The sequence below is a fragment of the Artemia franciscana genome, chromosome 12 (genome assembly GCF_032884065.1).
Source record: "Artemia franciscana chromosome 12, ASM3288406v1, whole genome shotgun sequence".
In the NCBI taxonomy this organism is placed as follows: domain Eukaryota; kingdom Metazoa; phylum Arthropoda; class Branchiopoda; order Anostraca; family Artemiidae; genus Artemia; species Artemia franciscana.
This window is the reverse complement of record NC_088874.1, coordinates 37,751,640-37,765,612: the sequence shown is the minus strand read 5'-3', so window position 1 is coordinate 37,765,612 and position 13,973 is coordinate 37,751,640. Positions and strand designations below refer to the sequence as shown.

The 13,973-nt window shown below is 34.9% G+C and overlaps 1 long non-coding RNA gene across 1 annotated transcript in view; it reads right to left on the bottom strand.

Moving 5' to 3' along the window:
* Positions 1 to 13,973, bottom strand: part of LOC136034077 (uncharacterized) — a 61,770-nt gene that overhangs the window by 932 nt on the left and 46,865 nt on the right. The window contains exon 4 of the long non-coding RNA XR_010619110.1: positions 6,070 to 7,065. This is a non-coding gene — a long non-coding RNA (uncharacterized LOC136034077). The remainder of the gene's footprint in view (positions 1 to 6,069; positions 7,066 to 13,973) is intronic.

Sequence of the window (13,973 nt, the reverse complement as noted above, 5' to 3'; positions counted from 1 at the left end):
AAAAATACCTAAATATGACTGAACTAAATATAAAACTAAATATAGGGACATCGCACGCAGCAACTAAACAAAGAGTAAACGAATTGCATATACAACTGATTTGCATGTTATGGAAGGTAATCCTTCAAAGACTTTGCCAAGTCATTTTTGGATCCTAGCATCACTCGTATCGTCCAAAACAAAGGCAACAATTTTTGTCAGTGTTATTTTTTTCTTCTTTTTTTTTAAATGAATTTATCTACAATGCAGTTTTTCAACCCTTTAGCTGTTCCATCTGGCAGTGAAAAAAAAAAATTCTCAAGTGGTTTCTGCTCTTCCAGAGAATAATAGCGAACAATTGTTACAAGATATTTTGTTGTTGTTCTGTCTCTCGATTCATCAATAATGATTTAGATCTTAATCGGTTTCAATACTACAACTTTCCCGTATTCACGTACTTTTCAAGATACATTTTGATTATTGCAGTTGTGCTTATCCTAATGCTCGGTACGGTACTAATAAGGGACAAAAGTGAAATTCCATTTCAAATGAAAGCAAAGAGCTACATCAACACTAAAAAAAGATTAACAAAATTATCCCATACATTACGGGTATTATATCGTGTTTTGATATTTCTGACTCCCCCCTTCCAAGAAATAAATTTGAGTTACAATTGTCCCGAGATTGTCATTTTTCAAGGATGATAAAAGGATAGAAGTCATATAAAATTTAATCTAAAAAAATTAAAGGGGGGCTCATTCTTCCTAAGTGCTTCATTTACTTTTTAGCTTGAGTTATTATATAAAGAGTTAGTATAATTAGCTCTCTTAATGTTGAAATCACTTTCTGGTCCAGACATCACAGTCCGGGTTTCTTGATTGTCATGTTGTGACGAAATTAATGGAGAAATAGTGTTTGTACGAGATCACTTTAAGGAGTTTTCACCATGCTGTTCATGTAAAGTAGTGCTCTTAGAAGGAACATAAACGGGACTGGGATAGAATGCTTTTAATAGTTATCTCTTAACCTGACTAATTCTTAGTTTAGCAGCAGGGTATTTATTTAATTTCCTGAGCTACAGTTAACTTCCCATCCACTCTACGTTCAACAAGTATTTTTAGATTTAGGGTGTGGAATACAAGTATTCCTATTTCAAATCTGAAGTTTGGGCCATCTAAATGTATCGAGGGTTGTGAAACCAACTACTTTTTAACCAATCTCATCTAAATTGCCAGACAAATGTAATGACCTTGAAATAGGGGCTAGGAAAGAATTCTCTGGGGCATAATTTAGCGTCTGAGTTAATTCCTGAAAGTTTGACTCTCCCAGTGCAACCATTTTCGAAGATAGTGGAAAGCCCCTCGGGTAGAATTGCGTGTCATTCAGAGTATAGCCAGGCTCTGCTTATTATAGCAGAAGATGACTGGAAATATGTATACAGCCCACCTACTCAGACATTAGGATGTAAATATAGGCTAAAATAGAAATATTATAATATATTTTCTGCACCTACTATAAACTTAAAATTGAACTGTGTATCGTAAATCCTGCAACTACTCTCTATTAAATTTTCTTCTTTATTAATATAGGTAACACGGTTTCAGGTCATCTCCTCTGATCGGGTATTTTGATGTGCTATAAATTCGCTATTCACTGATTATTACATTTGTTAAATAGCATATTTATCACAATTTTCCTCAATGTATTCATATGCTTGAACACCAACATAGTAATCACCAACCACAGCTTAGATAACAATATATAGTTATGAAAACTTATATCTTGCCCATGAGAAGCTTTTGGTACAGAGCTCTGAACCTGGTGCCTCCTCCAAACCCACGCTCCGACGCGTAGATCGTACTACAACATCATAGGCGGGAACGTAATTTTGTTTTGATGCATACGCAGCTTAGATACTAATATTGGTATCTAAGCTGAGCAGTCAGTTTTCTGTCTCCAGTCGCTAGCATCGCTACCGCGCACTGTGTCCCAAAAATAAATCGAGTTTTCATAACTGTATTGGTATCTAAGCTGTGTAGATAAAATCACCAGGTCACCAAACGAAAAAAAAAAAAATCACCAAATTCAGTGCATAAATCTTTAACGATGACAAGCCTGCTCAGCCGATAATTTAATCTAGAATTATAATTTTAATTTGCTGATTGATGAAAATCAGGGTGTCAATCTTCAATCAATTCAGCATTTCAAAAATTTGTTAAACAAATATTTTAGCTCTTATTTTTATTTAGAAACATTAACTGTTAATATAACTTTCCATGCAATGAATCTCTACCAACGGTTTATCATAGCTTCTTTCTTTTTAAATATAAGAAATTAGTTTAGAAACCTTACGTACTTATGTCGTATTGCGCAAAATATTTTTTAACAAACAAATTTTATAATGCAATTTAAAAACTATCACTTGAGTGTGCTTAATTTAATTTACTGCTTTATACTTTGAGACATTTGAAATGTTTCCTAATGCCTCTTTAGATGAGCCGATGCGAATTGGAGACCAGCAGATGATTAAACATTCCTTTATTAAGTAGAAACATAAACCGATGTAACAGTAAGTGGAAACGTCTCAGAGTTATGAGAAAGCGTTGGCAGACAATTATGGGTTAGTAAGAACCGTCCAGAAGGACGATTTGATAGCCCCAGCAATAGTAAATTACCTCCCGATGAAACAATAGTCCAGTTCTTTTCAGCCTTTAAGCCAAATATAACCATATTAAGAAGTGAGAAAAATGGTTCCATTGCAACAGAACCACCTTGAAACTGAATACCAAACAACTAAACTACTGAAGCCGAACTACCTTGCAATTGAACCACCGTGTAAATGTGCCACCGTCCAGCTGAACCACTGTGCAACTGAACCACCATGCAACTGAACCTCGTGCAACTGAGCACTGAATAACTTAACCCTTGTGTAACTCAACCTCGTTCAACTGAACCCATTCAACTGAGCCCTCGTGAAACTCAAACCCCGTACAAATCAACCCATTTAACTAAACCCCCGTGTAACAGAGCCTCCTGGCAACTGAAACCTCGTGTATCTGATCCACCGTGCAACTGAACTAACTTGCAACTGAACCCCCGTGCAACCGAACCCCCGTGCAACTGAACGCTTGTATAACTGAACTCTCGTACAACTCAACCATCATACTTACATTGGGTAAAACACAAGCTATAGTCTATACATGTTCAACCTTGTTGGAATGGTTTGCTTTTTAAAGTAATGATGTAAATGACTGTCGAGTTCATTCATAAAAAAGCTATATTTTCTTGTCACAGAAACAAAGAAAATCAGACTGCACAAACTTTAAAGCCAGATTTATTTTTCCTCTTTTATGTTTATTAATAAGGAGTTTCCTTCGCAATATCACTGTCAACGGGTGTAGGCGTTTACCCACCACCCCGCCCTCTCCCATGGAAAAACCCTCTCCTGGAAAATATACCCTTCAGGAAAAATGTGGTTTCAAAAATTTGAATATTTGCAACCGAACTACCATGGTTCCCTAATAGGATTCCCTTTACCTTGTCACTGTCTCCGGGTCTAGGTACCCTCTCCCACGGCGAAACCCTCCCCTGTAAAATTGCCCCTCCGGAAAAATGTTGTTTTTCAAATTTGAATATTTTATTTGAGTTCTGTTATTTTATATTTTAGTTGAGAACTGCTAAGGAAAGTGCAAAAGAGGAATTTATGTGTAAGTCTTGCACCTCCTCTTTATGTAAAAACGTTCTTCTCGTGGAAAATACTCCAGAAATTCTTGCCTATTCCCTACACAAAACTACCACGTGAAACATGTCTATTTGTCTCCCAATAACAAACTTTGTCGGTAAGCAATGGACAAATTGCTTAAACCTCAGCAATGGGACTCTCTGGTTGTTTTGTAGCTAGGGAAAGAGGAATATACCTCAAAGGATTCATTTTAGTGACAAAACATCTCTGCTCTGATTGAATCTTCGCATAAATACAGAGTTAGCTCTAAGACAGAGACGAAAGGAGGATGAGCATGACGCAGGAGGACGAGGATGAGCATGAACGAATTTAGCATGTTCACTTCACGAAAAATTCTCATCAATAATAAATCCAAGATATCTACTGGTTTTTACTCTATTTATAATATAATTTTTTACATTTAAATTGAGGTCTGTTTGGACGGATCCTATTCAAGAAAATAAAATACGGTATGTTTTACCATAATTTAGTGTTAAATACTGTGAATCAGCCCATGATATAAATTCAGTCAGAGCAATTTCCATTTTTTTTAAATACAGAAGGTAGATTTTCACATGCAACAAAAAGAAGTGTGTCATCTGCAAATATTATTAGCTTCAGATAAATAATATTTTAAATTATCAATATAAATGAGAAAAAGCAGTGGTCCCATTATTGAAGCTTTTGGCACTCCGCACGGTAAAAGATGGCACTCTGATGTTGCATTTGCATTTTGTACAACTTGAGCTCTATTAATAAGATATGAATGAAACCATTTTAAAGCCACATTACGTGCACCAAATGATTCAAGTGTTTGGAGTAATTTATCATGATACACAGTGTCAAATGCCTTTTTAATGTCTAAAAGTAAAGCTGCGGGTATTAGGCCTTTATCAAATGCATCATTCACCCAGTAAACCGATTTCAGAATTGCAAGGTCCGTAGAAAGTCCTTTGCAAAAGCCAAATTGGGTAACACGTAAAAGATTCTGCTCCAGGAGGTAATCATACATTCTTTTATGGACTACTTTCTCATAAAGCTTCGAAAAAAAGGTAAAATAGAATTGTGTAGGTAATTACTCGGGTCATTTTTTTTTACATTCCTTTGTGAAGGGGTAGCACTCGGGCTAATTTAAGTTTCTCTGGAAAAGTTCCCTCTTCAAGTGATAATTAATCACATGAGTCAAAATAGGAATAACAATTGTTTTTGTTACTTTAACAAATTTTAACGATACTTCGTCTACTCCCCAGGATTGTGATTTCTTTCTCATAATTATTTCATTTATTTCATTTTCATTACAATTTGTAAAAACGAATTCAGAAGTAACATGACAAGGTTTAATTTTGGGGACTGGTGTACTTTTTGATCTTTGAACTGCTTCATGGCACAGCCTAGAGCCTTCCTCTGAAAAACACTTCCATAAATTATCCGCAATTTCTTTTGAATCGTTGACAATTTTTTTCACTGAAATTCATAATTTTAGTCCTTTTCCTTTTTGTGCCCCAGTGTCTCATTGATTTTAATCCAAGTCCGCTTCATGTTTCCTTTTATCTGTTCAAACTCTTCTTTGTAATAAGCTCTTTCAGCGTGCCGTTTAATTTTATACAGCCGATTTCTATACTCTTTGAAATTCAGGAGTTCCTCCTTCGTGGGTTCTTTTAAATAATCTTTATACTGTCTATTCTTCATTTTTACAGAAAGAAGATACCAGTCGTCATCCATACTTTCCGTAGGTTATTTTTTCTTTTTAACTTCTTTAAGGGGCAACGTTTATCAAACTCAGCTAAAAATATGTCCATAAACAAATTACAAACCTTTTCTGCGCATTTCCTTTTGAAAACTTCCGAAAAATCAACATGTTCCAAGTTTACAGCCAGATTTTTCAAACTATTTTTTGATAAATCTTGATGTTGGATCTCATCTTCTGGTGGTCTCCACGTTAAACTATCAATTTTACTCGTCAACATAAGGTGGTCTGATCCGTCATTAACAAGTACATCGACCGTACAACCATTCAATAACTGCCCATCAACAAATATGTTATCTATTAAAGTTGCGGAAAAATGCGTTATTCTCGTTGGAATTGTTACTAAAGGGTACAAATCAGACACCAACATTGTATTAAGGAAATCAACACGATCATCTGGATTTAATAGATCAATATTGAAATATCCCATTAACACTACCCTTTTCATTTCTTTTGCAACTTGTGACAGAAGACTTTCAAATACATCTTAAAAATCTTTCTTCGAAAATGACGGTACTTTATATATTATTCCAAACAGTAGCTTTTCTGACCATGACGACCTTATTTCAATAAACAATGTATCGAGTTTACCTTCAAGCCAGAGTGAAAAGTCATGTCTTACCTCATAATTTATATCATTTCTTGTTAAAGTGGCTGGTCCTCCTTTCTGCATAAAAGAGTGACCTTTATATTCAACCTTATACCCTGGAACACAAAAATTCACTGCATTCAGGTTCTCATCGCTCAAAAACGTTTCACATAGGCCTACAAACAATGGTTGCGATTAAAGACACTCCATTGTCCACAACAAAGAACATTTAACTGATCGGAATCCTTGGCAGTTCCAAGCAAGTAGAGAATTTCCTTTACATACATCCCAATTAGTAAGATCTTCAAGTTCAACGTATGAACTATCTTTAGGGTACTTTTTTAATCCAGATTTAAATCCTGACTGACCAAACGAAACATCTGAAAACACATCAGCAATAACTAATCTATTTTTCTCATAATTTTTCAATCGACCAAGGGACCCTGACATGACCTAACCGCAAAAAAATTAATAAGGAGCACAAGCAGAGACAAAAAAAGTAAAGAGCATAAATGAGAAAAAGAAACAAAAAAGTAGGGTATCGCAAGCAGAAAATGGTTGAAAGAACAAAGAGTGACAACATGGCACTGCACAAACTGACACGAGAAAAGCAATAATAAAGCTGATGATCCTTCACCGATAAGATCATCTGCACTTCGTATTTTCCTGATATTCGGACCCTTTTTGACAAAAATCATTCCATCGATTGACCATGCGTTCTTTGAACCAAGTTTGTTTCGAGCCAAATCAAGCAAGTGTTTCCGATTTACTGTTAATTACTCCGACACAATATATACCAGTTTTTACTAGCTCCGATTTTGCCATGAACACCGTTTTTGTAGCATCCAGATTACAAAAACACAACACAAACGGGAGACACGTTAAAACTATTGGAACTGGAATGGATGGATTCTGGAACCGACAAACCCACTGGATGTGCATATTTGCAGAATACAGTAGTCCCATTTTTTCCCAATAACTTGTTTCACTGACATCTCAACACTGGATCCTTGTACTTGCTTCAAACCACTAAAAATAAGTTATAAAAATAATCAATTAATGTTTTCTGGTTCATTTCATCAAGTTTTAGTTCAATCACTTTGATTCTGTCTTCCATAGATGCAATTTGCCTTTTGAGCCAAGATAACAATTTTTTCAAAAGCACTGAACTTTGTAGATTATTCAACCAAAATTGAATCATGGATCTTACAAACGATTAAATAAAAAAACAAGTTTGTTTAACTTAAAGTAAGTAGCGACATTAAAACTTAAAACGAACAGAAATTACTTCGTAAATGAAAGGGGCTGCTTCCGCTCAACGCCCGCTCTTTACGCTAAAGTTTGACTCTTTCTCTAATCTCGTCTTTTTAAAACAGTAAAAAAATTTAGCCTAAAGAGCGGGGAGTTGATGAGGAAGCAACCCCTTTCATATACGAAGCAGTTTCTGTTCGTATTAAGTTTTAATGTCGCTACTTACTTCAGTTAAAAAACCTGTTTTATTTTTTTATTTAATTTCTGAATGTTTCTGAATCAATGCATGTTTTGATTTTGGTTCTCTGCAGAGGAATAATTAAAACGAAATTTGCTTATTTTTTTTTTGGCTAAATGGCTTTCTTATAATTTTAATCGAATGATTTTGATAAAAAAAGAGCGGGGGAGGAGGCCTTGTTGCCCTCCGATTTTCGGTTAATTAAAAAGGCAACTAGAACTTGTAATTTTTTACGAATCTTTTTATAAGTAAAAGATATTCGTAACTTATAAATTAGCTTACGTAAAGAACTTTTGTATTCTCATGTTTTTATTACATATATGAGGGGGCTAGCCCCCTCGTCAATACCTCGCTCTTTACACTAAAGCTTAAATTTTGTAACAATTCATTAAGAATGACCCCTGAATCACAAAAGCCGCAGAATAAATAGTTGAAATTACTAAAAATAGCGTAAATTACTAAAAATAGCGTAAGCGTAAAGAGCGGGGCGTTGAGAAGGAAAAGCCCCTTTCATATACGGAGTCATTTCTGTTCGTTTTAAGTTTTAATGTTGCTCCTTACTTTCATTTAAAAAACTTGTTTTTTTTATTTAATTTCTGAACGTTTTTGAATCAATGCATGTTTTGATTTTGGCTTTCCGCAGAGGAATAATTAAAACGAAATTTGTATATTTTTTTCCGGCTAAATGGCTTTCTCATAATTTTAATCGAATGATTTTGAGAAAAAAAGAGTGGGGGAGGAAGCCTAGTTGCCCTCCGATTTTCGGTTAATTAAAAAGGCAACTAGAACTTGTAATTTTTTACGAATCTTTTTATAAGTAAAAGATATTCGTAACTTATAAATTAGCTTACGTAAAGAACTTTTGTATTCTCATGTTTTTATTACATATATGAGGGGGCTAGCCCCCTCGTCAATACCTCGCTCTTTACACTAAAGCTTAAATTTTGTAACAATTCATTAAGAATGACCCCTGAATCACAAAAGCCGCAGAATAAATAGTTTTAATTACTAAAAATACGTTAGCGTAAAGAACGAGGTATTAGGAGGAGGTGAGCCCCTCATATAGGTAATAATTTCTGTTTGTTTTAAGTTTTAATGCTGCTGCTTCCTTCCAGCTGAAAAAAAAAACCTTTTCATATTTATTTTTTCATTGTTTTTTTTATGTAATGTTAGTAAATCCTGCGCTCCTTTCATGGAAATTTTCTCCCCCCATGACAAATTCCTCGATGGAAAGTTCCTCCAGCATAGCCCCCTCTTCTCAACCCCTCCCCAAACTAAAACATCCTCCTGAAAACACCTTTACACTTCCCAATAACCATTACTATATGTAAGCACTGATCAAAGTTTGTAGCTTGTAGCCCCTCCCACGGGGACTGTGGGGGAATAAGTCGTCCCCAAAGACATAGTTATAAGGTTTTTCGACTACGATAAATAAAAAGTCTTTCTCAGAATTGTGATCCGTCGACTTTGGGAAAATAATTAGCGTGGGAGGGGGCCTAGGTGCCTTCCAATTTTTTTGGTCACTTAAAAAGGGCACTAGAACTTTTAATTTCCGTTAGAACGAGCTCTCTCGCAACATTCTAGGAAAACTGGGTCGATACCATCACCCTTGGGAAAAAAAAACAAAGAAATAAAAACTCATCCGAGATCTGCCTTCTGGCAAAAATATAAAATTCCACATTTTTGTAGATAGGAGCTTGAACCTTCTACAGTAGGGTTCTCTAATACGCTGAATCTGATGGTGTGATTTTTGTTAAGATTCTATGATTTTTAGGGGTGTTTTCTCCTATTTTCTAAAATAACGCATATTTTCTCAGGCTCGTAACTTTTGATGGGTAAGACTAAACTTGATGAAACTTATATATTTAAAATCAGCATTAATATTCGATTCTTTTGATGTAGCTATTGGTATCAAAATTCCATTTTTTAGATTTTTGGTTACTATTGAGCCGGGTCGCTCCTTACTACAGTTCGTTACCACGAACTGTTAATGTCTTCTGTAACTGATGATGGTAGCCCTGTAGAAGGTACCGTGCTCAAGTTGTCACGAATCCTTTTTTTCAATTTCATTTCTCAAACTTTTCGCTGATTTTCAAGTTTTTTTAGTATTGTCCGCAACGGAGGCAAGAGAGGCCCGATCCAAAGTAAATATCCGGAAAAGTGGTATCTTTGCTGAATGCATTTGCTACTCCTTTGGTTTTTTTCTTCACAGCTTTATCTAAGTTTTCTTGGATGGTTCAAGCTGAGATTCTTGAACCGTTAACACTTCATGCGTGCCGTAACAGAATTAAATAAAAAAAAACAAGTTTTTTAAATGAAAGTAAGGAGCAACATTAAAACTTAAAACGAACAGAAATTACTCCGTATATGAAAGGGGCATTTACTTCTCAATTTGAACAAAGGACTCGTTGAACAACAGTTCGTGGTAACGAATTGTAGTAAGGAGCGACCCGGCTCAATAGTAACCAAAATCCGTGACCATAAAAGCGTGATCAGGCTCGTAACTTTTGATGGATAAAACTAAACTTGATGAAACTTATATATTTAAAATCAGCATTAAAATGCGATTCTTTTGATGTAGCTATTGGTACCAAAATTCCATTTTTTAGAGTTTTGGTTACTATTGAGCCGGGTCACTCCTTACTACAGTTCGTTACCACGTACTGTTTGATAATAAGGAAAAACTTACACTGACTTTAGAATTTAGAGGAAAAATGGCAAAATACGATTTTTCAGTTGATAACAAAACATATTGACTTTCTTTAATTATAAGAACAAAGGCTCGGGTTCAGTGATTTTTGTTTATTAATTTTCCCGAACTTCCATTTTTTCACCTTTGACATAGGTGCATCAGGTATGTCCCGGAATGCATCTCGGCTGATGCACTGGAGTGAGTCAGGAATATCAATACTTCCATGATCCTGGGGAGGGTCAAGAACAAGGAATTCCACCGCCGTCCTTGCAAACCACTAATCTGAACCAAAACCGTGCGGGTTCTAGTTTTGGGGTTTTTTTCTGATTCCACTATCAACATGCAAAAGAGAGCCAATATTCTTCAAAATTTAAAGTTTTCAGAAAATTTGCTCTGCATCAAAGTAATAGAGGGTATTGTACCAGAAATGGCGATTGTCAGATTAACATATTTAAGCTGATCCAGAAGAAGATCTAGGCATGAATTTTTTATTTATCTTGCTAACACAGCTTTTTATTGAATATGACCAATTTGAACAGCACATTATTTAATATTTTCTGCCATGTTACTGATATTTGCTTCTAATTTTGAAGCAAATATCTAATTTAAGTAAAATTAATTCTAATTTTACGTCTATAGTAAATGGACTAGTGCAATCCAAAACATCTGCCTTGGTAAAAATTGACATTATTACCTACAAGCAGCTCTTTGCCATATTAAGAACTAAATAAACTTGTTCCTCTTCACTCTGAAAAACTATATTAAGTCGATTAAGAAGGAACACATAATATAATTTAAAATCACAGCGTATAAGTGCGTTGCTCACCTATACCATGAAATACTTGACACTGTCTAAATTCAATTTTCAATTTTGGGCGAAATGCCTTAAAACTAAAGAAATACCTAAATATGTCTGGACTAAATATAAAACTAAATATAAGGACAACGCACGCAGCAACTAAACAAAGAGTAAACGAATTGCATATACAACTGAAATTTGCATGTCATGGAAGGTAATCCTTCAAAGACTTTGCCAAGTAATTTTTGGATCCTAGCATGATACTCGTATCGTCCAAAACAAAGGCAACAATTTTTGTCATTGTTATTTTTTTCTTCTTTTTTTTTTAAATGAATTTATCTACAATACAGTTTTTCAACCCTTTAGCTGTTCCATCTGGCAGTGAAAAAAAAAAAATTCTCAAGTGGTTTCTGCTCTTCCAGAGAATAATAGCGAACAATTGTTACAAGATATTTTGTTGTTGTTCTGTCTCTCGATTCATCAATAATGATTTAGATCTTAATCGGTTTCAATACTACAACTTTCCCGTATTCACGTACATTTCAAGATACATTTTGATTATTGCAGTTGTGCTTATCCTAATGCTCGGTACGGTATTAATAAGGGACAAAAGTGAAATTCCATTTCAAATGAAAGCAAAGAGCTACATCAACACTAAAAAAAGATTAACAAAATTATCCCATACATTACGGGTATTATATCATGTTTTGATATTTCTGACTCCCCCCTTCCAAGAAATAAATTTGAGCTACAATTGTCCCGAGATTGTCATTTTTCAAGGATGATAAAAGGATAGAAGTCGTATAAAATTTAATCTAAAAAAATTAAAGGGGGGTTCATTCTTCCTAAGTGCTTCATTTACTTTTTAGCTTGAGTTATTATATAAAGAGTTGGTATAATTAGCTCTCTTAATGTTGAAATCACTTTCTGGTCCAGACATCACAGTCCGGGTTTCTTGATTGTCATCTTGTGACGAAATTGATGGAGAAATAATGTTTGTACGAGATCACTTTACGGAGTTTTCACCATGCTGTTCATGTAAAGTAGTGCTCTTAGAAGGAACATTAAACGGGACTGGGATAGAATGCTTTTAATAGTTATCTCTTAACCTGACTAATTCTTAGTTTAGCAGCAGGGTATTTATTTAATTTCCTGAGCTACAGTTAACTTCCCATCCACTCTACGTTCAACAAGTAGTTTTAGATTTAGGGTGTGGAATACAAGTATTCCTATTTCAAATCTGAAGTTTGGGCCATCTAAATGTATCGAGGGTTGTGAAACCAACTACTTTTTAACCAATCTCATCTAAATTGCCAGACAAATGTATTGACCTTGAAATAGGGGCTAGGAAAGAATTCTCTGGGGCATAATTTAGCGTCTGAGTTAATTCCTGAAAGTTTGACTCTCCCAGTGCAACCATTTTCGAAGATAGTGGAAAGCCCCTCGGGTAGAATTGCGTGTCATTCAGAGTATAGCCAGGCTCTGCTTATTATAGCAGAAGATGACTGGAAATATGTATACAGCCCACCTACTCAGACATTAGGATGTAAATATAGGCTAAAATAGAAATATTATAACATATTTTCTGCACCTACTATAAACTTAAAATTGAACTGTGTATCGTAAATCCTGCAACTACTCTCTATTAAATTTTCTTCTTTATTAATATAGGTAACACGGTTTCAGGTCATCTCCTCTGATTGGGTATTTTGATGTGCTATAAATTCGCTATTCACTGATTATTACATTTGTTAAATAGCATATTTATCACAATCTCAATGTATTCATATGCTTGAACACCAACATAGTAATCACCAACCACAGCTTAGATAACAATATATAGTTATGAAAACTTATATCTTGCCCATGAGAAGCTTTTGGTACAGAGCTCTGAACCTGGTGCCTCCTCCAAACCCACGCTCCGACGCGTAGATCGTACTACAACATCATAGGCGGGAACGTAATTTTGTTTTGATGCATACGCAGCTTAGATACTAATATTGGTATCTTAGCTGAGCAGTCAGTTTTCTGTCTCCAGCCGCTAGCATCGCTACCGCGCACTGTGTCCCAAAAATAAATCGAGTTTTCATAACTGTATTGGTATCTAAGCTGTGTAGATAAAATCACCAGGTCACCAAACGAAAAAAAAAAAAAATCACCAAATTCAGTGCATAAATCTTTAACGATGACAAGCCTGCTGAGCCGATAATTTAATCTAGAATTATAATTTTAATTTGCTGATTGATGAAAATCAGGGTGTCAATCTTCAATCAATTCAGCATTTCAAAAATTTGTTAAACAAATATTTATCTCTTATTTTTATTTAGAAACATTAACTGTTAATATAACTTTCCATGCAATTAATCTCTACCAACGGTTTATCATAGCTACTTTCTTTTTAAATATAAGAAATTAGTTTAGAAACCTTTCGTACTTATGTCGTATTGCGCAAAATATTTTTTAACAAACAAATTTTATAATGCAATTTAAAAACTATCACTTAAGTGTGCTTAATTTAATTTACTGCTTTATACTTTGAGACATTTGAAATGTTTCCTAATGCCTCTTTAGATGAGCCGATGCGAATTGGAGACCAGCAGATGATTAAACATTCCTTTATTAAGTAGAAACATAAACCGATGTAACAGTAAGTGGAAACGTCTCAGAGTTATGAGAAAGCGTTGGCAGACAATTATGGGTTAGTAAGAACCGTCCAGAAGGACGATTTGATAGCCCCAGCAATAGTAAATTACCTCCCAATGAAACAATAGTCCAGTTCTTTTCAGCCTTTAAGCCAAATATAACCATATTAAGAAGTGAGAAAAATGGTTCCATTGCAACAGAACCACCTTGAAACTGAACACCAAACAACTAAACTACTGAAGCCGAACTACCTTGCAATTGAACCACCGTGTAAATGTGCCACCGTCCAGCTGAACCACTGTGCAACTGAACCA